Source organism: Lepidochelys kempii, chromosome 3 (genome assembly GCF_965140265.1).
Source record: "Lepidochelys kempii isolate rLepKem1 chromosome 3, rLepKem1.hap2, whole genome shotgun sequence".
Taxonomy (NCBI): domain Eukaryota; kingdom Metazoa; phylum Chordata; order Testudines; family Cheloniidae; genus Lepidochelys; species Lepidochelys kempii.
In genome coordinates, this window is record NC_133258.1 from 7,455,349 (window position 1) to 7,480,469 (window position 25,121).

Consider the following 25,121-nt stretch of genomic DNA (forward strand, 5'->3'; position numbering starts at 1 on the left):
CAATAACACTGTTTCAGGCCATGTCAAGGGCAGGGCTGTGGATGTCTGAGACCCAGTGCTTTCAAATTCAGGGAAATTGCTTCTTGGCACCTAGCATCTGTGGGTGTGTTTCGCTCTAGTAGACTTGCCACTTTGCAAGGCTGTGCCAGTATTCACAGTAGGATGCTGAATGGAAGCAGTCAAAATTTTCCAAGCTCAGCTGGGAACAAGACATTGCAGTCTGCACAGATGGTGCCCAGGCAGTGCCAGGTAAAAATAGCATAGAACTTCAGAGATCCAAAGCATCGCAGCTACTCTCTCTCTCTGACACACCGCCAAGCTCCGACTGCTCTAGAAATGTCTGAAAAAGCTTCGTCATGTCCTTAATGAAGCTGTGAACTTCATGAAAGGCTGTCGGTCCTATGCATTCTGAACTTCTTGCCTTGCTGTGTGACAAGCGAGGTTCCCTTAACCAGCACTTTCACACTGCAGCAAGGCAAAAGTGCTAACTCAACTCTTCAAATGAAGAGCAGAAGAGCAGGTTTTCCTGAGTCCTCAGCAATTCACCCTTGCCTTTCAGCAATTGGTGCTGGGTGGCAAGCTCAACTGACCTTGCTGACATCTATGATAGCTGGACTCTTCTCTGCAGGGGCGGAATAACTGTGTTCTGCCTATGCACATCAGGGCAGAAGAGTTCATCAGAAAACTCCATCTGAGTGCAAAGAGAAAACCTGGAGTATTTTCCTCTTGTATCAGATTTCAGTGGAGGGTCTGAGAGCTGGCCAGAAACAACTGGGAGCTCACAAGTCAATATCTGAGGGAATTTTTGGCCCAGCTGTGGGATTATTCTCCTGATGATCCACAGAAGGGAAAGAAGTGGATCGCCAAGCTTTTCATCCAAGATGCTAATGACTTAGCAGTGCCAACTGTAAGACAAATGGAGAGACTCTACTTGTGAAAGGACCTTGCAACTGACTTTCTCTAGCTAGGAGCTCAGCAGCGTTTGGCTGTCTGTGAAGGAGAGTACCTAGCTTTAGTTGCAGAAACCTGAAAGTTTGCATCTCTTTTTCATCCTGGTTTCTTTGAGAGTCGGAGTCTTTGTTGGTGTTGGAGATTTAAAAACAAAAGCCTGTCAATCAGAATGAACCTGCAAGTGGAAGGATGGCCTTGGGGTGAGGGATTGATCTGAGATGTGTGTGTGGTGGGGGTGGGCTTCAATTCCTAACTCTTCTTCAGATGATTTTAGGCAAATCACTTAATTCCTCTGGGCCTCAGTTCCTCACCTGTGAAATGGGGATGATGATTATAGCTGGCTGGGAAATAGAAATCTCCTTGTGTGAAGAATCTGGCATGTTTGACGTATTTTTTCATCTTGAATTGGGGTGAAAGGTCAAAAATTTGAATTTTTTTTGCAGGAAGGGATTTCCAGAAAAAATCCATTTCAGGAGAAGGGGAACAGAATTTTTCAGCTTCCTGCCTGCCCAGAAGGCTCTTGTCACTTTCACGTTAACCTTGCAGGCAGAAGATAATGAAATTAACAAGAGCTTTCCAGGTGAGCAGCTGGGGAGCTTCATTTTGCTTTTCCTGACAGAAAATCTAAATTTTCCTGCAGAAAATCCCATTGCTGCAAAAAGTGCATTCTCCATCAGAAAACTATTCCAACATAAAATTCCCAACAGTTCTAATACCAACACTTACTTCCTTTGTCCATCTAGCCCATTTAGACGTATAAACTCTTCAGGGCAGGAACTGTCTCTTACTGTGTGTACATATGGGGTCTGCAACAAGGGCGTGCCAGTCTTGATTGGGGCTTTTAAGGGCTACTGGAATACAAATAAACATAGTTAGTCCAGACTTCAGAGTAACAGCCGTGTTAGTCTGTATTCGCAAAAAGAAAAGAAGTACTTGTGGCACCTTAGAGACTAACCAATTTATTTGAGCATGAGCTTTCGTGAGCTACAGCTCACTTCATCGGATGCATACTGTGGAAAGTGTAGAAGATCTTTTTATACACACAAAGCATGAAAAAATACCTCCCCCCACCCCACTCTCCTGCTGGTAATAGCTTATCTAAAGTGACCACTCTCCTTACAATGTGTATGATAAGCAAGGTGGGCCATTTCCAGCACAAATCCAGGGTTAACAAGAACGTCTGGGGGGGGGGGGCGGGGGGGGAGGAAAAAACAAGGGGAAATAGGTTACCTTGCATAATGACTTAGCCACTCCCAGTCTCTATTCAAGCCTAAGTTAATTGTATCCAATTTGCAAATGAATTCCAATTCAACAGTTTCTCGCTGGAGTCTGGATTTGAAGTTTTTTTGTTGTAATATCGCAACTTTCATGTCTGTAATCGTGTGACCAGAGAGATTGAAGTGTTCTCTGACTGATTTATGAATGTTATAATTCTTGACATCTGATTTGTGTCCATTTATTCTTTTACGTAGAGACTGTCCAGTTTGACCAATGTACATGGCAGAGGGGCATTGCTGGCACATGATGGCATATATCACATTGGTGGATGTGCAGGTGAACGAGCCTCTGATAGTGTGGCTGATGTGATTAGGCCCTGTGATGGTGTCCCCTGAATAGATGTGTGGGCACAGTTGGCAACGGGCGTTGTTGCAAGGATAGGTTCCTGGGTTAGTGGTTCTGTTGTGTGGTATGTGGTTGCTGGTGAGTATTTGCTTCAGGTTGCGGGGCTGTCTGTAGGCAAGGACTGGCCTGTCTCCCAAGATTTGTGAGAGTGTTGGGTCATCCTTCAGGATAGGTTGTAGATCCTTAATAATGCATTGGAGGGGTTTTAGTTGGGGGCTGAAGGAGACAGCTAGTGGCGTTCTGTTATTTTCTTTGTTAGGCCTGTCCTGTAGTAGGTGACTTCTGGGAACCTTCTGGCTCTATCAATCTGTTTCTTCACTTCCGCAGGTGGGTATTGTAGTTGTAAGAATGCTTGATAGAGATCTTGTAGGTGTTTGTCTCTGTCTGAGGGGTTGGAGCAAATGCGGTTGTATCGCAGAGCTTGGCTGTAGACGATGGATCATGTGGTGTGGTCAGGGTGAAAGCTGGAGGCATGTAGGTAGGAATAGCGGTCAGTGGGTTTCCGGTATAGGGTGGTGTTTATGTGACCATCGTTTATTAGCACTGTAGTGTCCAGGAAGTGGATCTCTTGTGTGGACTGGACCAGGCTGAGGTTGATGGTGGGATGGAAATTGTTGAAATCATGGTGGAATTCCTCAAGGGCTTCTTTTCCATGGGCCCAGATGATGAAGATGTCATCAATATAGCGCAAGTAGAGTAGGGGCGTTAGGGGACGAGAGCTGAGGAAGCGTTGTTCTAAGTCAGCCATAAAAATGTTGGCATACTGTGGGGCCATGCGGGTACCCATAGCAGTGCCGCTGATTTGAAGGTATACATTGTCCCCAAATGTAAAATAGTTATGGGTAAGGACAAAGTCACAAAGTTCAGCCACCAGGTTAGCCGTGACATTATCGGGGATAGTGTTCTTGACGGCTTGTAGTCCATCTTTGTGTGGAATGTTGGTGTAGAGGGCTTCTACATGCATAGTGGCCAGGATGGTGTTATCAGGAAGATCACCGATGGATTGTAGTTTCCTCAGGAAGTCAGTGGTGTCTCAAAGGTAGCTGGGAGTGCTAGTAGCGTAGGGCCTGAGGAGGGAGTCTACATAGCCAGACAATCCTGCTGTCAGGGTGCCAATGCCTGAGATGATGGGGTGCCCAGGATTTCCAGGTTTATGGATCTTGGGTAGTAGAGAGAATATCCCAGGTCGGGGTTCCAGGGGTGTGTCTGTGCGGATTTGATCTTGTGCTTTTTCAGGGAGTTTCTTGAGAAAATGCTGTAGTTTCTTTTGGTAACTCTCAGTGGGATCAGAGGGTAATGGCTTGTAGAAAGTGTTGTTGGAGAGCTGCCGAGCAGCCTCTTGTTCATATTCTGACCTATTCATGATGACAACAGCACCTCCTTTGTCAGCCTTTTTGATTATGATGTCAGAGTTGTTTCTGAGGCTGTGGATGGCATTGTGTTCTGCACAGCTGAAGTTATGGGGCGAGTGATGCTGCTTTTCCACAGTTTCAGCCTATGCACGTCGGCGGAAGCACTCTATGTAGAAGTCCAGTCTGCTGTTTCGACCTTCAGGAGGAGTCCACCTAGAATCCTTCTTTTTGTAGTGTTGATAGGGAGGTCTCTGTGGATTAGTATGTTGTTCAGAGGTATGTTGGAAATATTCCTTGAGTCGGAGACGTCGAAAATAGGATTCTAGGTCATCACAGAACTGTATCATGTTTGTGGGGGTAGAGGGGCAGAAGGAGAGGCACCGAGATAGGACAGCTGCTTCGGCTGGGCTGAGAGTATAGTTGGATAGGTTAACAATATTGCTGGGTGGGTTGAGGGAACCATTGCTGTGGCCCCTTGTGGCATGTAGTAGTTTAGAAAGTTTAGTGTCCTTTTTCTTTTGTAGAGAAGCAAAGTGTGTGTTGTAAATGGCTTGTCTAGTTTTAGTAAAGTCCAGCCACGAGGAAGTTTGTGTGGAAGGTTGGAAGGAGAGTGGGTTTGTGTGTGTTTGGGGGGGGGGGGGGTGAGAAAACCTGGATTTGTGCTGGAAATGGCCCAACTTGATTATCATACACATTGTAAGGAGAGTGATCACTTTAGATAAGCTATTACCGGGTGGGGGGAGGTATTTTTTCATGCTTTGTGTGTATAAAAAGATCTTCTACACTTTCCACAGTATGCATCTGATGAAGTGAGCTGTAGCTCACGAAAGCTTATGCTCAAATAAATTGGTTAGTCTCTAAGGTGCCACAAGTACTCCTTTTCTTTTAGTCCAGACTATGTCTTTCCCCGGTTTGACCTGGGGTGCCCATATGTCTCGTTTTGGCTGGGACAGTCCCCTTTTTAAGCTTGGTCCTGGACATCACAACTTTTTTGGGGGGCAAAAATGGGCCTTTGTCCCATTTGCTATCCCATTTAGCGTGGAGAAAAATTTGGACAAGAGCCAGTGGGACCAATGTCCAGTTTTGCCAAAAAAGTCATGACATCTGTGACGTTGGTTCAGGCTGACGGCCTCGCCTGGCAGGGCTTGGGCCAGCTCTGAGAGGTGGGGCTCAGGCGAGCTTTGACACCAGGCAGCACGGGGCTGACCCTGAGACGCCTGCCGCGGTCACGTACCCGGTGTCCCGTTTTCAATTTAAGGAAACACGGTCACCCTGTGGGGGCCGCGTATCTTGCCTCAGGTGGGCCTCCTTCGCCCTGAATGTGGTTCCTCCAGAGCCTCTCACCCCAACCCCCAGCACCTACAATGGTGTGACACAGCCAGGCCTGGAAACAGCCACTGACTCTAAAGCTCACAGGGGGTGGCCTCTGCCTTCACCAGGCGGGTCTGATCATGGAGGCTGTTCTGCATAGATCACACGGTGGGGGGGGGGGGGGTCCCCTCTCAGGCTAAGGGCCCATTCGATGTCCCCTCCCCAGCGCCCACAGTCCTCAGCCCCCTTCTTCCAGAGGGGTGGCCGCGCGAGTCTGTATCAGCAAAAACAACGAGGGGCTTTTAGCCCACGAAAGCTTAGGCCCAAATAAACGTGTCCCTCTCTGAAGCGCCGCCAGGACGCCCCCCCCTTTGCTTCAACCCGACCCCGGGCAACGCGGCCTTTCCCCACCCGCCCCGCATCTCCGCCAGGAGTCGCCTTCCCCTCGCTGGTTCGCAGCGGCCTCCCACAATGCACCATGGGCCGGGTGGCTGCCGCTGGCTCCGGCTCCGCGCCCGGGGATCGTTGCACAATGCCGCCGCCGCCGCCGCCGCCGCCAGGGAGCTGAGAGCCGGGGGGCGGCCGGCGGGCGGGGAAAGCGGCGCGAGCCTTCTCCGCCGGCCCACCAGCCTCCCCGGCGCCTGCAGCGCCCTGCACGCTTGGCGGCCCTGCTCCCCGCCGCCGGCAGGTAAGGGCTGGAGGCGGGCTCGCCTCGCGTGCTTGCGAGGCTGGGGTTGTCCGGACATGGCTCCCCTCTCCCAGCGGCTGCCGGAGGGGTGGGAGAGGAGGAATGGGGGGCGCGCGTCGGCCGGTGCGGCAGGCTGAGCCGCGGTTGGGGTTGTCCTGCCGCCGGAGGCTCTGGGGTGGGGAGCCCTGGCCGCTTCGCACGGAGCGGGAGGCGGGCGGCTGGCTCGTGTGTGGCCGCAGGGGAGGGCGCACGGGTGTAAAGAGCTAGGGCTTGTTGCACGCGCGTGTGGGTCCGTGCCAGGGCGCACTCTTCTCCCTCCCCCTCCCCCCCCCAGGCGTGTGTCCCGGTGCCCTGCGGTGGGCACGGGCGGGATGGGAAGCCGGCCCCCGGCGTGTGCGGGACTGCGGGCGGCGGCTGCCACGCCGAGTCGTTCCGAGGACGGGAGCGCGGCCGGCGGCGGGGGGGGGGTCGTGTTTTGTTTTGTTTTGTTTTTTTGTCTTGTAAACCCCCCCCCCCCCAAAAAAAAAAAAAAGCCACGCGCGAGCCCCAGAGGCAGGGAAACGTCCCGCCCGAAGCCGCTCTGCTCCGGGCTCGCTGTCGCTCCGCTCCGCCTTGTTCGCTGGCCGGGTTTCTTTGGGCCGGCGCGGAGCGAGAGGCTGCCAGCCGGCGCCGGGGAAAGCGAAGCACGCGGGGGCAGCCGCCCCCCGGGCCTGGAGTCTCCCGCCCCCCGGGCCTGGAGTCTCCCGCCCCCCGGGGAGCGCGGGGGACCCTGCCGCTCTGAAGCCCAGCTTCCGTCTGTCTGCCCGGCCCCCCGCTCCCAGATCTGCCGGGCAGCCTCCTTATTCCCCTCCCGCCACTCCCTTTTACATTGGTGTGGCTGGCCCGGCGGTCCCGTAGAGAACTTTCTTGCTCTGTGTGTGTGTGTGTGTCAGCAATGGGAAAAGCCAAACACTGACAGGAGCTATGTTGAGTACATTACATTACATTGTAAGGAGAGTGATCACTTTAGATAAGCTATTACCAGCGGGAGAGTGGGGTGGGGGGGAGAGAAAACCTTTTGTAGTGGTAAACACCCATTTTTTTCATGCTTTGTGTGTATAAAAAGATCTTCTGTACTTTCCACAATATGCATTCAGATGAAGTGAGCTGTAGCTCAGGAAAGCTTATGCTCAAATAAATGGGTTAGTCTGTAAGGTGCCACAAGTACTCCTTTTCTTTTTGACAGGAGCTAGTTCCCAATATATCAACAGTGCAGGGCGCTCTAGGAGTGGGTATGGTACAGGGTGACCAGAGAGCAAATGTGAAAAATCGGGACGGGGGGGACGGTTGGTAATTGGCACCTATATAAGAAAAAGCCCCAAATATCGGGACTGTCCCTATAAAATCGGGACGTCTGGTCACCCTACTATGGTACCACCATAGCTGTGAGGGAAAGTCTGCAGAGTTTGCTGCGGTACTCTCATATCATTATGTATTTTTAAAGCAAGCTCAAGCAGCTACATACTTCTCAGATCGGGGCTCTCTGGTGTTTAAAGATAAGGCAGTGTAAGACTCTTGTCTCCTCCTCCCCCAATTCTGAATGGGGGGGCAGTTTGGAATTTGTTTCTGTTTTTAAAAAACAACAGCCACCCATCATGCTGGGTCAAATTAAGCTTGGGTCAAAGCGAATACCTGGAGTTTGGGAAACTTCAGGATTGCAACCCCTTCACCAAGCCCTGGTTTTGGTCCAGTTAGCGTGTTGATGGTATAACACAGCACTTCAGTGCAAGGGAATGGCAGTCAGTCACGTTACAGTCGAACCCAAGTGAATCCTTCCCCTGGCAAATCTTACTTTTAAAAGAACCTTGCCATTTGGAAAGTAAGGAAAATTTGATTTTTGCAATCATTTTTGAGGTGCAGAGAAGCCCTTCCTGGCAGGGATGATTTTAGCAATGTCCAGAGAGGAGGGGATGGAAAAATTATCCCAAATTCCCTTTAGCTTGAACATGGGTGTTTCAGGATATCCCTCCTCCTGCACATCACTTCTTATTGGTATCTGTATCTCCTTTTCATGTTAACTCCTCATGCTGGGATGTGGATTATTAGGGCACTTCTGATTTATTTTCAATGAAGATAATACTGCTTCTAAAATCAGAACTCCGAGTCTCCCACTGTCATTGCACAATCTTCTGTCTTTTCCCCTCATCCCCCTTGCTGGCTCAGTACTCTTGGCACATTATGCTTCCAGCATAGGCCTGTAACTCTGAGTCTGGAGGTGATAGATTTGGAAGAAGCCTAATGCCGTATTAGCAAGACATTACCTACGGGTTTTTTTTTTTTAATTGTAGAGCTGTGTGAAAGCACCAAGAAAGAGCAACATTTAAAAAAAGAAAAAAGGGAATTTTGTCAGGAACAAAAATAGGACAGAAGCTTACATCATGAAACACATGGTTTATTTGTTTATCTTTCCCACCACATCAGACTACTGGGGCTCACTAAAGGGCAAATGGTCCAACCTAGTATCTTCCTTTAAAACTCGTTTCCAGTCTCTTATTGTCTTAAACAAAATCATCTGAACAAACTTCTTCCCTGTCCTCTGAGGAAGCTGCAGTCTGTCTTTCAGAGGCTCTTCCTTCACTCCTCCTTCCCCACCTCACTTTTTAAAACCAACTTGCTGAGGTCCTGCTGGCTGCAAGGTCCCAATACAACAGCCCCTCAGGGGTGTCCGTAAAGCAGTTAGACCCTGAGATGAAAGGGGCTGTGTAAGTGCCAAGTGTGATTACTGGTGGTGGTGGTGGTAGCTGTTATATTCCATTCGGGGCTGGGTGTGCTGGCGAGAGTTTGGTGCAGAGTTAATGTTCTGTGCCACTCTGGGATCATAGGGCAGTGGATGCTATAAAGCAAAGAAGCTGGCACCTTTCTCTGGCAAGATTTAGAGAAGTTCCTGTGCCATGCCCACCACTGCAGGACCTGGCCAGGTCCGGAAGCTGGAGTCTGACCAAGCTTTGAACTCCCGCAGAGCACTGGAATGTGCCTCTCCCACTCCCGCAGGGCTACCCGCCCAGGAGCCAGCAGAAGGGGAAGCCGGAGGGAGGACACTCTGCTATGAGGCTGGAATCCTTTCCAGAAATCATTGACATGGCACCGTCCACGTGCATGGCGCTCATACAGCAAGACAGCGTCCGAGACATCTCCTATCCACAAGAGCCTGCGCAATGTAGGAGAGGCAGGTTACCTATTTGTATGGCACTGTTGATGGTCAGACACAGAGAAAGGCATGGTTCCCTTCCAGTCCAGGTAGACGATACGAAGGAGGCAGCGAAAAGCAATGAGCACTCGTCTAGTTAATGAACAGTTAGGGGATGTCAGCCACCTGCTGAGGGGAGGGTTACAGTGGGCCAGCTTGTTGGAAGAAGTATGTTTGAAATAGGGACCGGAGGAGGAAAGGGCCAAGGCGAAGGTGGGGCTGGATAGGGAGGTTGTTCGTGCAAAGGACGTTACGCAGAAGAGGGCACAGAGGCAGGAGTGGAAAAAGGACATTGAGCCCTTATGCTTCAGAGCAGACGCCAAACTCTGTAACTGTGAAGGTCAGGAAGGCGCTTTTCCTGCAGGCTGGTTATTCCCCAGCTGGCTACTTCAGGGTTTCTTGGGCTGTCCTTGGAAGCGGCTGGTTCTGGCCACTGTCAAAACAGGCTATTGGCGTAGATCAGAGCAGAGGGCTATCTACAGGGCATTTCCTCTGCTCCTATGACTGGGGTGCTTCGTTAGATGACCTGGCTGGAGTGAAATAAGATGAAGAGGGTATGGAGAGCTCATCAGAGAGGAGAATAAGGAAGGAATGGCTCCTGGAAAAGTGCATTTTGAGTAGGGATTTGAAGGCTGAAACGGGTGCTGGGTCGAGTGGGGGAGACTGTTTCAGGTGCATCTCAAATCTCCTTTCAAAGGTGGGTGATGAATTGGCCTGGGGGAGGCCACTCCGCACAGAGAAGCAGGCAGGTGACCTGTGCAGTAGCATAGAGTCCTGGCCTGTGGCTCAGCCAGGTCCTGGCTCTGCACTCCTAGCGCTGCTTCCCAGTTCTAACGCTGTAGTTAGAAATGCATAGGGCTTATCTGGTGCTTTGGAGCTGCCATCTACACACACATCCATGCATTGCCTGAATAGTTCGGTCTTGCCAGCCAAGTGCCTGAGGTGGAGGGGAGGGAGTTGCATCAAGTCATCTGCAGCAGCATGGGGCGAGTTGACGTTTATCTTCACTCAGCAGGTCCGACTAGGAGACACAAGTGGATCTGGATGCAAACAGGGTGCAGCTTTGTTCTTGCAAGTGCTGCAGAGGGAGGTCGTGTAAGTGGGGACAACTCTGTGCTTACCCTAGTCTGTGCCAGCTCTGAGTTTGGCTCAATAACCAGAAAACGTTTCCCTTGTGCTGAATGTAATTGATGTCAGTGGAATTACACTAATGCTGAATTTGGCCCATTCAAGCCTAAACTTGGTAACACTCAGTCCTAGGAGGCTGTGGACCAGTCTCCCAAGGGAAGTGGTGGAAGCCCCATTGCTTGGGTCGTTTAAGACTAGACTAGACATAACATTGAGTAATCTGTTGCTGGAAGCAATCCTACACTGGAGACTAGACAAGAGGCAATGTCTCTTACAGCTCTTTTTATGAATGCACAGACTCCCGGATATCTGTGTGCAGGGTGTGAGCACTAGAAAGGCTCACATTGAAATTGGTTAAATTTTTATTCCTACATACATGCATTTGCTAGTCTAACTCCCTGTCGAGAGGTGTGGGTTGAGCACAGGGTTGGGAGCCAGAAACTCTTGAGCTCTAATTTTGATTCTCACACTGATTTGTTGTGTGACCGTGGGCATGTCAGTTTCCCTCTGTGCCTTAGTTCCCATTATTAAATGGGAAATAATACTACTTGGTCGTTGCGGCTATTAATTGCGTAGTGCTTTGAAGTTGTGAAGTGCTATATGAGTGCTGATATCGCAATGAATTGGTCATTGTATGTGTACTACCATCCTCCAGTGGATGGAATTGGAACTGTTCCACGCTGCCATAGACTCTGTACTGCTACCTGTTAATGGAGATTCTCTCTTAAATAACAGTACTTTGATTTAAAAACATCAAATAAAATCTTTGAACTAACATAGTCATAGAATTCAAGGCCCGAAGGGACCTCCAGATCATCTATTTCGATCTGTATATCACAGGACACTGACGCACCCCAGCCCCCACACACTAACCCAACAACCAGAATTAAGTCTGGTCTACGCTACAAAGTTAGGTCGACGTAAGTCCGCTGGCTTCGGCTGAGATATGCCAGTGTCTACACTCAAATTTGTCTCCTGCCAATCTAACAGTCCTGTTACAGTGGCACAATATCACCAGCTCCCCACGTGATGCAGAGCCGTGGTCAACCTACTTAGGTGAACACAGTGCGAGTGTAGGCGCTGGGTGAGTGATGTATGCTTAACTTCGCTGTTCAATCACAGCCCTCTTCGTTACGTCCCACCCCACTTCCTCTGACTGCGTGTTGTCCGTTCAGATTGTAGGTTCTCTGACAGGACTGTAGCAAAACATGCGCCGAGCACTGCTGGCACGGTATTCATATGGTAACAAATTTCCTTTTAGCTCTTGTTTCTCACGCTGCCTTCCCTCATGTGCTTTGGGGACACAAAGATCTGAGTCCTGTCTTTCTTGTCGCCATGAAGTTCTCGGTGCCGAGTGCAGTGGCAGTCATGAAATTCCAACGCGGCCAAGGATTTGTTACAGCATTACTGATGCTGACAGTAATGCAGGAAAACGTACGGGAAGGGTCAATACATTTGTTTTTTTAAAATTATGCCACCAATCCTGTAATCAGATCCACTTGGGCAGATCCCCAGTAAAGAGGTTTGCTGGCTTTCAGTCTGATTGCAGGATGGGGGCCGAAGCTGTAACTTCCATCATTAAAGATATTTTCTGTTGTTGTCCTGGGATTGTAGGATTTCTTTTCAAAATATTTTGTTTTAAAATAATCTTTCCAGTTCAACTTTCTTTCCAGCTGCACTTTCTGTTGGGAGCAGAGAATGAAAAAGGAGAGCAATGTTTTTAATAATTGATCAAAAAATTAGTTGAAGCAGTATGTTTAAAAAACCCAATCCAACCCACCACACACACAAGCAACAGAAGAAATTACAAGTCAAGACGTGGAGGATGGAATGAAAACAGTAAAGATCAAACCCAGTTTTAAATATAGATGAGATGTTTATTTAATACCTACTGCGCTGCCATCCTTTTAAAGTCCTCCCTCCCCAGTTTTTTAGAAGATAGTTTAAAAAGCAACAGAATTGTCTCAGAAGTCGGAGAAATTCAATAACCAGCAAGTTCTGAAAGGGAACGTAACTAGCACCATTAACAAACTTTGGCAGAAAATTGTTCCAAACTCGTATAAGGACTCGATGCTATCTGGTGCTGAATGTTCTTGGTGACTTCAAGTCCCATCAGTAAATGGAAGTTGCTCTGTCTCTCTCAGGAGGAACTAAGCACCTTGCAGATCAGGCTCTCAGAGCCTAAGGCAGTGGTTTGCAGCCTGTGGTCAGCAGACCCTTGGGGATCCACAGACTATGTGTGAGGGGTCCACGAAAGTTTGTTGTTACCACAGAACAGTGGTTTGAAACCTGTGGTCTGCGGCCTGTGGGGTCTGCAGACTATGTCTAAGATTTCCAAAGGGTCCGACAGTGACATTTGAAATTTTTTAAAGATCTGTGTATGAAAAAAGGTTGAAAACCACTGGTCTAAGGGCCTGTCTACACTTAAAATGCTACAGTGGCATAGCTGCGCCTCTCTAGCGCTTCAGTGTAGACATTATCTATGCCAACACAGGGTTCTCCTGTCAGCGTAGATAATCCACCTCCCCGACAGGTGGTAGCTAGGTCGAGGGAAGAATTTGTTTTTGAAAGAATTATGTTTTTCATTTTGGTTTCACAAGAAAGATTTAGACATAGAATCATAGAATATCAGGGTTGGAAGGGACCTCAGGAGGTCATCTAGTCCAACCCCCTGCTCAAAAGCAGGACCCATACCCAATTAAATCATCCCAGCCAGGGCTTTGTCAAGCCTGACCTTAAAAACTTCTAAGGAAGGAGATTCCACCACCTCCCTAGGCAATGCATTCCAGTGTTTCACCACCCTCCTAGTGAAAAAGTTTTTCCTAATATCCAACCTAAACCTCCCCCACTGCAACTTGAGACCATTACTCCTTGTCCTCTTCCACCACTGAGAATAGTCTAGAACCATCCTCTCTGGAATTACCTCTCAGATAGTTGAAAGCAGCTATCAAATCCCCCCTCATTCTTCTCTTCTGCAGACTAAACAATCCCAGTTCCCTCAGCCTCTCCTCATAAGTCATGTGTTCCAGACCCCTAATCATTTTTGTTGCCCTTCGCTGGACTCTCTCCAATTTATCCACATCCTTCTTGTAGTGTGGGGCCCAAAACTGGACACAGTACTCCAGATGAGGCCTCACCAATGTCGAATAGAGGGGGATGATCACGTCCCTCGATCTGCTCGCTATGCCCCTACTTATACATCCCAAAATGCCATTGGCCTTCTTGGCCGCAGAACTGCAGAACTCCTTTTCCGCAGAACTGCTGCCTAGCCATTCGGTCCCTAGTCTGTAGCTGTGCATTGGGTTCTTCCGTCCTAAGTGCAGGACCCTGCACTTACCCTTATTGAACCTCATCAGATTTCTTTTGGCCCAATCCTCCAATTTGTCTAGGTCCCTCTGTATGCTATCCCTGCCCTCAAGTGTATCTACCACTCCTCCCAGTTTAGTATCATCCGCAAATTTGCTGAGAGTGCAATCCACACCATCCTCCAGATCATTTATGAAGATATTGAACAAAACCGGCCCCAGGACCGACCCGTGGGGCACTCCACTTGACACCGGCTGCCAACTAGACATGGAGCCATTGATCACTACCCGTTGAGCCCGACAATCTAGCCAACTTTCTACCCACCTTATGGTGCATTCATCCAGCCCATACTTCCTTAACTTGCTGACAAGAATACTGTGGGAGACCGTGTCAAAAGCTTTGCTAAAGTCAAGATACAATACATCCACTGCTTTCCCTTCATCCACAGAACCAGTAATCTCATCATAGAAGGCAATTAAATTAGTCAGGCATGACCTTCCCTTGGTGAATCCATGCTGACTGTTCCTGATCACTTTCCTCTCATGTAAGTGCTTCAGGATTGATTCTTTGAGGACCTGCTCCATGATTTTTCCGGGGACTGAAGTGAGGCTTACTGGCCTGTAGTTCCCAGGATCCTCCTTCTTCCCTTTTTTAAGGATTGGCACTACATTAGCCTTTTTCCAGTCATCCGGGACTTCCCCGGTTCGCCACGAGTTTTCAAAGATAATGGCCAATGGCTCCTAAGCCTAACCTCGAAAACAGGCTGCCTTTTAAAATGATCAAACTCTGAGTGGCTAATCCTCAATAAGATAGTGCCTTTCCCCTCCCCACAACTTTTTCAGGTGTGGAGGGGGAATGGGGTGAGGATGGAAATTTGTTTTAATTTTAACTGGGTGAACAAGCTTTTTTTTTTTAAAAAAAAAAGTCACCTTAACAAGTTTCTGTGGAGAAAAGCAGTTTGCTACACAACTTTGAATGGTTCTGACCCCGCCTTGGCCACACACATAAGGCCCAAACTGGGGTCCAAGATATACTGTAGACTCAGAAATAAATATCTGATGGGGCAGCTGCAGCCAAACTTGTTAGCAATGCAATTGCATCTGAGTGAACTAAACATTACCTTGGCTGCTGTGTTCAAGTGCAACCCGGTGTTTCCGACGTTCATGGTTTTATTGTGAGCCTTGTGGTTGTTTAAGAAATAACAAAAGCTCCAGCTCCTGGAGTCATGTGACTATGCAAAATTTTCAGCTTCTATTTTTAGCCCTCTTGGTTGCAAAGGAAAGCTAAAAAAAAGTGCAAGATTGCAGAGGAGAACTACAAAAGTTACCTCCCTCCCCAAGGCTGAAAACCCAGAAGGCAAAGAAAAGGAGCCCCACTTTTTTTTCCCCTTCATTATATTTTGGTCCTGACTTGTTTTTTGAACACCTGGGGTTGGCAGCACTGGTAACTCCCACGGGAGCAATAAGCGTTGTATGCAACTGACAGTATAATCGAGCCCAAGCAGACCCCAGTGGTTGTAATAATGTAACATGTATCACATGCAAATCCTTGAAAAGAAAAATCTGTTGTTGAAAATCATTTCAAGCCAAACCTTAGAAGCCAAAACCACTCCCAGTTCTGCAAAATTGGCTCATGTTCCTGCCTTGAAATGTTTCCCTTAGGGTTGTTTTTTAAAAAACAAAACAAAACTATACGCTCTCTCTTCCAACTGTCCCCTCACATGCTCAGATGAACGCTTCTCTTTCCAAACTCCTTCATCCCCTAACGTTCCCGCTTCTCTTTTCCAAGACCTTTCCGCCAAGCTTTCTGCTTAGCAGTGGCTGCATTTGTGCCTGTTTCTCCACAGGCAACTGGTCTCTGCCTAGCTCACTCCTCTTCAGCTGAGTGTGGCCTGTTTTCACATCAGCTGCCTTCTCTCCTCTTCCCTCATGGGCCAGCTGTCTCAGGCTCCTGTTGAACTGCTACTTCTGGGTTCAGTGGGGCCCAAGCACCTTGGGGGGCTGTGGTGGTAGCATTTAAACCCCTGAAGGCAAGATTAAAACCTATATAAATCTTTGCAAGGTTTCAGTTGCATTGTCCCCTGTGTCACTATGGAGCTACTTAAAAGACAATTATGCTACTGCATGTATTGTCTCAGCTAAGGGAAAAGACGGAGAAGGACAATCTGTTATAAATCCTTCTTTTGAGAGGCTTGTAAGTTTCTTGGAGTTTTCTTTTGGAGTGAATTATATCTACGTAAGTGAAAGAAATTTAATTCTATAGCTCTCGCTTTCAAGGGGAAACATGTATAAATCCACCACATTAAGCTGGATCATAATTCCCATTGAAGACGTGAAAAATATATTGTAGCGATTAGGAGCTTGCACAATGAAGTATGGAAATACTTCAAAGGTGACCCACATTGTCTTTTAAATCCAGCTGACTCTGCAGAAATCAGAGGTGTGTGGGAACACTCAATTCAATTGAGACTGATAAATGTTTGCTCCTAGTTGACCTGCCTTTTTAAGGAGTACAGGAAGGATAAATATTTTTCCCCGCAAAGAGGCAATATGTTCTCTAATGGTTTCAACAGGGACACACAACCTATTCTCAGCTGTGCTGCCCACTTGCAGTGTTGTGAAAAACAAAAGGAACTAAAAACTTCAACTAGTTAAAAAGCCTCTCCATCACCAACACGTTCAGATAAGAATCGACTTGGCTGATGCAGAGTTATCAAACTTTTAAAAACAAAAAGAAATTAGCTTCTGGACTGAGAATGAGCAGGAGACATTTCAGCCTCAAAAAGTGTGGAGTGTTTTTCTCCTCCCCACCCCTAGGTTATTCTGACCCCTGGAAATAGGAGCTTACATTGGACATGTCATGTCACAGCTGTAACTACATGGCTGCTAGGGCAGAGCTACAATAAAACAAGGGGGAGATGTTTTCGTCATAGATAGCTTCCTATCATGGAACCGACCTCTTCACAGCTGCTGGGTGAACACCCTCATTTCTTCTTCTGGTCTGGTAATAAAACTCTCCAGCAGACTGGTTGTCTTTTGGATAATTTTACCCACTGGGGAAGTTCCGACTTCGGATGTATGTAATTAAATAATATAGATATTAAGGGTGAAAACATCTGAGCTCATCAATTACAAGGGATGATATTGCTGCCTGGTCTCAAACCTATCACTGAAATGTGGAGACGGGGGTAGAATATTCTTCATTCATCAACATATCGCATCACAGTGACTGTAGTTCATCATTTTCCTAACTTAGATGAGGGTCTGAGGGAGGCAGATCTTAATGCTTCTGCATGTTGTAATAAATCTGTGTCCACCTAAACACTTCCTGTTTGTCACTTGGTTGCAGTCTGTGGTCACTAGGAAGTTCACTTCAGCAGAAGACAGGACCGAGGCTTTCTGCTCAAAGAGGCCCTTGTCTTTTGTGCTAAAGGAAAATCTCCATTATGTGTTTAGCAGTACAGGACTTGTGACATACATCTGAGCAGTTCTGATTCTGTTCTGTAAAGGTTCTTACACTGTGCTTTCACCATAGTCTCTGAGCGCCATCCGGTAGTGCAGTGTTTTTCAACAGTTTTTTCCATTTGCAGGCCCCCTAAAAAATTTTGAATGGCGGTGTGGACCCCTTTAGAAACCTTAGACATAGTCCGCGGACCGCTAGGAGTCTGTGGACCACAGGTTGAAAACCACTGTAGTAGGGCATCAAACAATGTGATGAACATCCGTCACGCTTTCAATATCTGTCACGTGTTTTCCAGGAGGTAGGGGGAAGTAGTACATATATACACTAGCCAGCTCATTACGTTATCTATCTTGACTCTTTGTGGCTTGGCACAAGCTTTGAGCATAAGTGTTCTGTCCTTTTATTGCTGGCCAAATCAATCCTATGACTACCCTCAAAACTGTAAAGGGGTCGTGTAACTTCAGGCAGCCTGCTTATTGATCAGGAACACAAGGCGAACTCTGAATTGGGCCTTTTTCCCTTCTCTGAGGTTAAAAGAGGAAAAAAATAGGGACAATGGTGCTATTAACCAAGGGGGAAAATAATTCTCAGTGTGTTGAAGCAGTTTTCTAAAAAGAGGAAATAACTTGATGGCCGAGGCCATTGGCAATGGGACCTCTCTAGGTCACTGATTTGAGTCAAGCTGAGGTAAATAGTGATCTGTGGATGTCACCACCTGATGGTACATGGTCTGTGTATAATGAGTTGGAAGGTCACTGTTCAGCACACATTGGACAAGTGTCTACATTAGAGTTGGCACAAATTGGCACCTTATTGTCTGTCCCGGGTGGGTGGGAGGCCACAGACTTAATACATCATGGAGACTAACTTCGTCTATTACTGCTAGACGTAGTTCTTTCCGATCAAAGCAGACCCACTTAGAGGCAGTGTGGGGAGTTCTCACGACTGCTGCTTGCGCTGTGGATAAACAGAAGTTTGCAGTGTCTGGGACTGTTGATCTGGCACTTTTGTGACCTTTCCATTGGCTGCCTGGTGCTGGCCAAGGTGGCCATCCATTAGAACAGGAGGAGGATGCTGGCCAGGAGGGTTCTCCCCGAATGTTGGGGTCCTTTAACGGTCCTTTGTCTGTGCATGCTTCCAGACAGAATTCCTGTGGGTAGCATTGGCTGAGTCCTTGGGCTCCTTCACGGAGCAGCAGGCTTTGTCCACTTTCCTATGCTTGGTGTCACCCCCCACTGGATCCCTTGTTTTGATCCTGTACCCACACCACCATCCACATTTTTCCCTCTTTGGTTTTTATTATTTGTATTACCGCAGCACCTTGGAGCCTACGGTTGCCAACTGTCTAATGGCACAAACCCAAACATCCTTGCCTCGCCCCTTCTCCAAGGCCCCGCCCGCACTCACTCTAGCCCCCCTCCCTTCATTGTTCACTCTCCCCCACCCTCACTCACTTTCACTGGGCTGGGGCAGGGGGTTGAAGTATGGGAAGGGTTGCAGGCTCTGGGCTGGGGGATGGGATTGAGGGGTTCGGAGTGTAGGAGGTGGCTTCGGGCTGAGCCTGGGGCAGGGAGTTGGGGTGCGGGCTCTGATAGGGAGATTGGATGTGGGAGGGGGCTCTGAGCTAAACCTGGAGCAGGGGTTTGGGGTGCGGGCTCTGGGAGGGAGTTTCGGTGTGGGCTCTGGGCTGGAGCAGGGGTTTGGGGTGAAGGGGGCAGCGCTTACCTCGGGCAGCTCCTGAAAGTGACCGGCACATCCCTCTGGCAGCGGCTCCTAGGTGGTGGGGGGGCAGGGAGTTCTGCACGCTGCCCCTGCCCGTAGGCACTGCCCCCGCAGCTCTGATTGGGCACAGTTCCCAGCCAATGGGAGCTGCGGAGTCGGCGCTCGGGGTGGGGTAGTGTGCAGGTACCCTTCTACCCCCCCCTCCCAGAGGCTGCAAGGATGGTGCTGGCTGCTTCCAGAAGCCTGTCTGAGCCCCACTGTGCTGCCGGACTGTTAGCGCCCAAAATCTCTGGGTTTGGCTGCAGTAGCCTCTGGGAGATAGAGCCTGATTGCAGGAGACTCCCGGCGAAACCGTGAGGGTTGGCAACCTTATTTGAACCTCAGCCACGGGCTGGGACCCTGCTGAGCTAGCTGCTGTACAAACACAGAACAAAAAGGGGATCCATACCCCAAAGAGCTTCCAATTTAAACTGATGTCTGGGTTTAACAGCCCCTCTCCCCATGTGCCTTGTGTCATCTCGCTGGGCAGTGCCCATCACTCCTTTTTCAGGCCGGAACTCGTCATTGGCATTACACCTACTGATCTGTTTAAAAACAGCCCCCACGGTTTGCTGTTAGGACCCAGTGGAGACTGGGGCTGGGGAAGCTTGTAGTTCAGTGGGAATTGGAGATCACCAGTCCTGCACTGATTCTTTCAGGCAGTGGGCTAAAGGCTTCAGCTAGTTCTGGGCCTGAGGTCTTTAATGTTTCCTTCTAGTGGGACTTCCCCTGCGTCCTATTGTTTTCTCTCAGCAAAAGTGTGTGTGTGTGTGTGTGAATGAATGAAGAAACTCTTAATAAGAGGTATAGGAGATTAAAAAACATGAGAGCGTGCACGCATGGAACCCAGAGAAGGGAGAACTGAAAATTCAAAAGGAAAAGACAATACAAATCAGGGTGATACTTTCAAGAGAAAGACCAGATGAAAATTGACTCTGTCTAAACCAAAGGAAAGATCTCATGCCAGCTGTTGCAAACTTGGAAGCAACATTTAAAGAAAAAAGAAAGATACTATAACAAAATGTGCAGCCAACTGTTCATTTTGAGGATATCTTTTCCATAGAACTAGTGGCTTTAACATAGGCTGCAAGCAACAAGATGATCCCTCATTAAAAAATTGGTTTCACCAAACCCGTACAATGAGTGGTCAACTCTACATTGTAAAGCTTAGCCTAGCCAAAGCCATACCTACTAACATGCAAACCTAAGCAAATTTTCACTATGACAATGTGTCTAGTTGCAGGACTCAGAAATGAAGCTAAGCACAAAGCAAAAGCTAGTTAAACCCTCTGTTCTGGCTTGCAGTTGCAACAGATGAAATTACAGAAATTACATCCATTTGTCTCAGTAGCTGCTTGTGAATTTGTAGCAATGGCAGATCTGCATTTGTTGAAAGTTCATGAATAATCTGGACCTCAAATAATAACTCTTTTCTCCCTGAATACTTAGAACTAACAAAGACATCTTGGAGTCCCCCCCCCTCCTCTTTAGCTGCTTATTTTTATTCCACTCATGATATATATTGTAAATTAAACTATCCAGTTTAGAGACCACCCACGCCTGCAGATAGTGAGAGAGGGTGTGTGTGTGAGAGGGGGGCTCAGAGTGAGAGCCCCTGGCTTCAGCAGTGTTATGGAGCAGGCTCAATACAAGCCAAGCAGCAAATCTGGAGGGGGGTGGGGGGGCATGTGACCCCACATCTTCTGCCTCCCCCCACGCATCACCTATACTCCAGCTCTGGTCTCCCCTGGTGACTTATTCTCTGAGCAGGGTAGTAGTAGCAGTAACGCTTAGCTCTTCTGTAGCATCTTTCCTTCAAGGAAGCTTCACAAACATTAATTCAGTCTTGCAACATCGCTGTCAGATTGCTGTTTTCTCCATTTGATGATGGGGGAATCTGATGTTCAGTAACTTGATCATGATTGCACAATACATGAGTAGTAGAGCTGAGAATAGAATGCTGATTTGCCGTTCCTATAAACTACTATAGACTCTGCTCCCTTGTTTTTCAGGTTAAAATATGTGAATGAAATCCAAGTCAGCTTCAAAACTCCCATTGATTTAGGTGAAGCCAGGATTTCACCTATGGAGCTGAATCTTGCACTGCCGTGCACCATTTATCCCAGTACAAAGTGGGTATAAAATGCTACTGAATCAGAATTCTGCTTTCATTCACACTGGTGCTAATGGTTCACTCTAACTTTGCATATGCGTAAATGATGAGTCAAGGTCTAAGGCAGTGGAGAATTGGTGCTTTGAGTATACTGCACTATTTAGCTTAAAAAAGACAAGGTTAAGGGGTGACTTGATTCCTGTCTATCAGTATCTAGATGGGGAACAAATAGTTAATCATGGGCTCTTCACTCTAGCAGAGAAAGGTATCGCATGTTCCAATGGCTGGAAATTCAGACAGAAAATAAGGAGTACATTTTCAACAGTGAGAGTAATTAATAAATGGAAAAAATTACAAAGGGTCTTGGTGGATTTTCTATCACTGACCATCTTAAAATCAAGATTGGATGTTTTTCTAAAAGATCGGTCTAGGAATTATTGTGAGGCAGGTCTCTGGCCTGCGTTATCAGGAGGTCAGACTAGATCAGTGGTCTCCAAAGTGGGGTGCGCCAGAGGATCCCGGAGGTGCGCGGCAGGAGGAGCACTGCGGGATAGCACTCTGCCTTTTTTTTCCCTTCGGCGGCAGCTCTGCATTCCTGTGGTAGGTCTTCCCCTCTCCTTGCTTTGGCAGCACCGTGGGGGTGCACGATCCAAAAACTTTGGAGACCACTGGACTAGATGATCACAACAGTTCCTTCTGGCCTTGGAGTCTATAAATCTGTGACCTCCCTTGTGCTGCTTAAATAATCTGATAATTTCTGCCTAGCGGTATGAGACTGCGACTGGGAGCCAGGAACTTCTGCCCTGTGATCTTGGTTTTAATAGTCTCATTCTGTAGCCATGGGCAGATAGCTTAACCTGTGGCTCTGTTTCCCCTTTCATAAAATGCCTTTACCTCAAGAGGATGCGAAGAGTCTTATTGATCGTTCTAGAGCTCTTTGAAGATGAACAGTGCTATATACAGGCAAAGTTCTCATTAATTTTATGGCTCAACGTGTTGGGGGTGGGGGAAGGGGGTTATGACTGAGTTTACATATACAGGGCCAGAGCCTCAGCTGACATAAATCAGCATCACTCCATTGATTTCAATACAACTACACTGATTTACTTCACCTGAGTATCTGGCCAATAGCACTTTCTTTATTGGCTGCACCAATAAGCCACATTGCTGTTACTTTATGAGGTTCCCTTTTTATTGACATCCTGCCATGGAACATGTCCAGTTAAATCCAGTTTTATGTTTTGGCTCCAGCGTTTCTCAGTGCTTTCCATTGCTGGATTTAACTGATCCCAGTGGCATCTTTTTATGATGTATTCTATTCAGCTTCTTCCACTGCCTCAAGTACAACAGTAATCTAGGAATCCACCTTTTATTTAAAACAAACAAACAAACAAAAAACCTGTAGGACATAAAGCTTGTAGCTTCCTTGACTATCTTCTATTAGAGACAAAGAGGAAGACTTCTTGTGGAGTCTAAATCCAGTCAAATTAAACCTTAGTCATAATATTTTCTGTGGAATGTCATTGTGTATGTATCATTTGCCGGGGAGGGCAAATTGTTTGTTCTCACTCAGTTAGGAGATGTTTTCAGTTATGATTATGCTGTCGTGGAGCCACCTGTCAGAAGATCTCAAAGCACTTTATCAATGCTTATGAATTAAGATTCAGAAGGCCTCAAGGAAGTAGGGAAATAAAATTCGTTCCATTTCACAGATGTGAAAAGTGAGGCACAGAAGTGCCATGATTTTCCCATGGCCAAATAGCAAGTCAGTGGGATTAGAGTTCCTGGCTCCCGAGATTGTGCTTTTCCCACTTGAGCATACTCCTCCCTCCACCCATATATGCTAAAGCTAAAAGCTCATTTCCTTTTTGTCCTTTTATTTGGCTCCCCTCTTGTCAGCCTCTGTTTTGGTGAATGTCCTCCACTAAGAGCTCCAGTGCTTGGCTCTGATTCAGACTTTAAGATCACATGATTGCTCTCCATTTAATTGCTGCCCTCTGCATTCCTAATAGTAGAAATTTAACTGGCTCGTAGCTTTGTCAAATTCACTCTGCTGGCTGGGAGAGTTATAAACAGCAGCAGCAGACTCTCGAAGGACAGCACTGCACTGGTTCATATTCGGAAGGTTATCTTTGCAACCCTGTAGCCTAACTCAGTGGTTCTCAACCAGAGGCCATCAGCTCGTCTAGATATTTGCCTGCTTTTACAACAGGCTACATAAAATGCACCAGTGAAGTCAGGACAAGCTAAAATTTCATACAGCCAGTGACTTATTTATACTGCCCTATATACTATACGCTGAAACGTAAGAGCAATGTTTATATTTCAGTTGATTTATTTCATCATTGGATGGTAAGCATGAGAAAGTCAGCAATGTTGCAGTCGTAGTGCGCTGTGACACTTCTTTGGATTTTTATGTCTGATTTTGTAAGCAAGTAATTTTTAAGAGAGGTGGAACTTGGGGAGTATTCAAGACAAATCAGACTCCTGCAAGGGGTACAGTAGTCTGGGCAGGTTGAGAGCCACTGGCCTGACTTATTTTATTTTATTAAATGGAGGTTTCAGTTTTGCAGTAATTGATGGCTTAGCCCAGGGGTGGCCAACCTGTGGCCCCGGAGCCCCATGCGGCTCTTCAGACGTTAACATGCGGCCCCTTGTCCAGGCACCGACTCCGGGGCTGGAGCTACAGGCGCCAACTTTCCAATAGGCCGGGGGGTGCTCACGGCTCAACCCCTGAGTCTGCCAGAGGCCCTGCCCCCGCTCCACCCCTTCCCGCCCCCTCCCCGGAGCCTGCCATACCCTCACTCCTCCCCCGCAGAGCCTCCTGCATGCCACGAACCAGCTGATCGGGAGGCGCTGATCGGCGGGGCTGCCGGTGTGTAGGAGGCGGTGGGAGCGGGGTAGGGGAGCTGACCGGGGCTGCTGATGTGTTACTGTGGCTCTTTGGCAATGTACATTGGTAAATTCTGGCTCCTTCTCAGGCTCAGGTTGGCCACCCTGGCTTAGCCTTATGTCACTAGAAGAAAAGGAGTACTTGTGGCACCTTAGAGACGAACCAATTTATGTCATTAGGGAATGCTTCTGAATACTATTAGGCCCCAGATTTTTGGACAGTAGATAGAGCTTTCTGTTGCTTTTTCTTTGTGAAGCGACAAGCATGGCCCTCTGGGAAACCAAAGCTGCAAACACATTTGTCAGTCTTGACACCATGATCATGATTTCCCACGCTACATAGGTGCAAAGACACATTTTAGAAAATCACAGGCAAATATTATTGCTTTAGAATAAGCACTATAGAAATTTTGAATGTCACTGTGTGATTTTTAAATACATTAGCAGACAGATAGTTCACTCAGTATCACAGAAGGAACTAAAAATATATTTAAGTAGAATTTTTCAAAATACAAAATGCATTCCAATTTGGCTTTTGTCTAATTTTTTTATCTCTATATATTTACATCTATAGTCCTTGTCACCATGGTATTTGAGTACCTTGTAATCTGTAATGAATTATTTCCTCAAAGCAGCCCTGTGTGGAAGGGTAGTGTTGTCCCAATTTTACAGATGGGGACCTGAGGCACAGGGTAAATTAAATGACTTGCCCAAGGTCACAAAGGAAGTCTGTAACTGAGCAAGATGTTGAACCTATGTCTCCTGATGTGTTGGTTCTTGGGGTACCAAGGACTGTGAATCACCTTGTTATCCCTCTGTCTCCAGGGCAAGGGAGTCCTGCTTGTGCTTAATTGGATGTCAGCTCCTTGATGCCACCAGCCTGCGAGCCACCCAGACACTCTCCTCTGTGCTGTGCCAGCCCTTACTTTGCCTTGTAGGTTAACAGTCGGTGCCCCCCAATCCCCGAGCCCTTTTGAAGTGTTCACCTGTAGCGTCCAACCCCTTCTCTACTGAACACTTGCAGAAATACCAGGTCTGCTGCCCCTAAGGGAATAGTGTATATCCCAGCTTGTGTGATACGACTCAGGATCAGCACTCAGCTTAATACCACAGCACTCAGCTATATTTATAGTGAAAACACCATCCATAAGTTTATTACCAAAGTTTTAAGAAATAGAGAGTAAAGATAATAGAAACAGCAGGTTTAAAATAGGCAAGCCACTCATCCGGTATCAAATTGGACAGTTCTGCTTTTCTAGGGTTTGCCCCCTGTCTTGTACTCAAGACAAAACTGGATGTGGTTTTGTC

General features: G+C 47.6%; 1 protein-coding gene across 3 annotated transcripts in view; it reads left to right on the forward strand.

The window, feature by feature from the left end:
- Positions 1-5,713: 5,713 nt before the first annotated feature.
- EXTL3 (exostosin like glycosyltransferase 3) overlaps positions 5,714-25,121 on the forward strand; it is a 223,548-nt gene continuing 204,140 nt past the window's right edge. For 2 of the 3 annotated variants that reach the window (XM_073335627.1, XM_073335629.1), the window contains exon 1: positions 5,715-5,925. The gene's annotated coding sequence lies outside the window, so the exon portion shown is untranslated. Of the gene's footprint in view, positions 5,926-25,121 lie in introns of all 3 variants that reach the window. The other variant, XM_073335633.1, reaches the window with a different exon arrangement.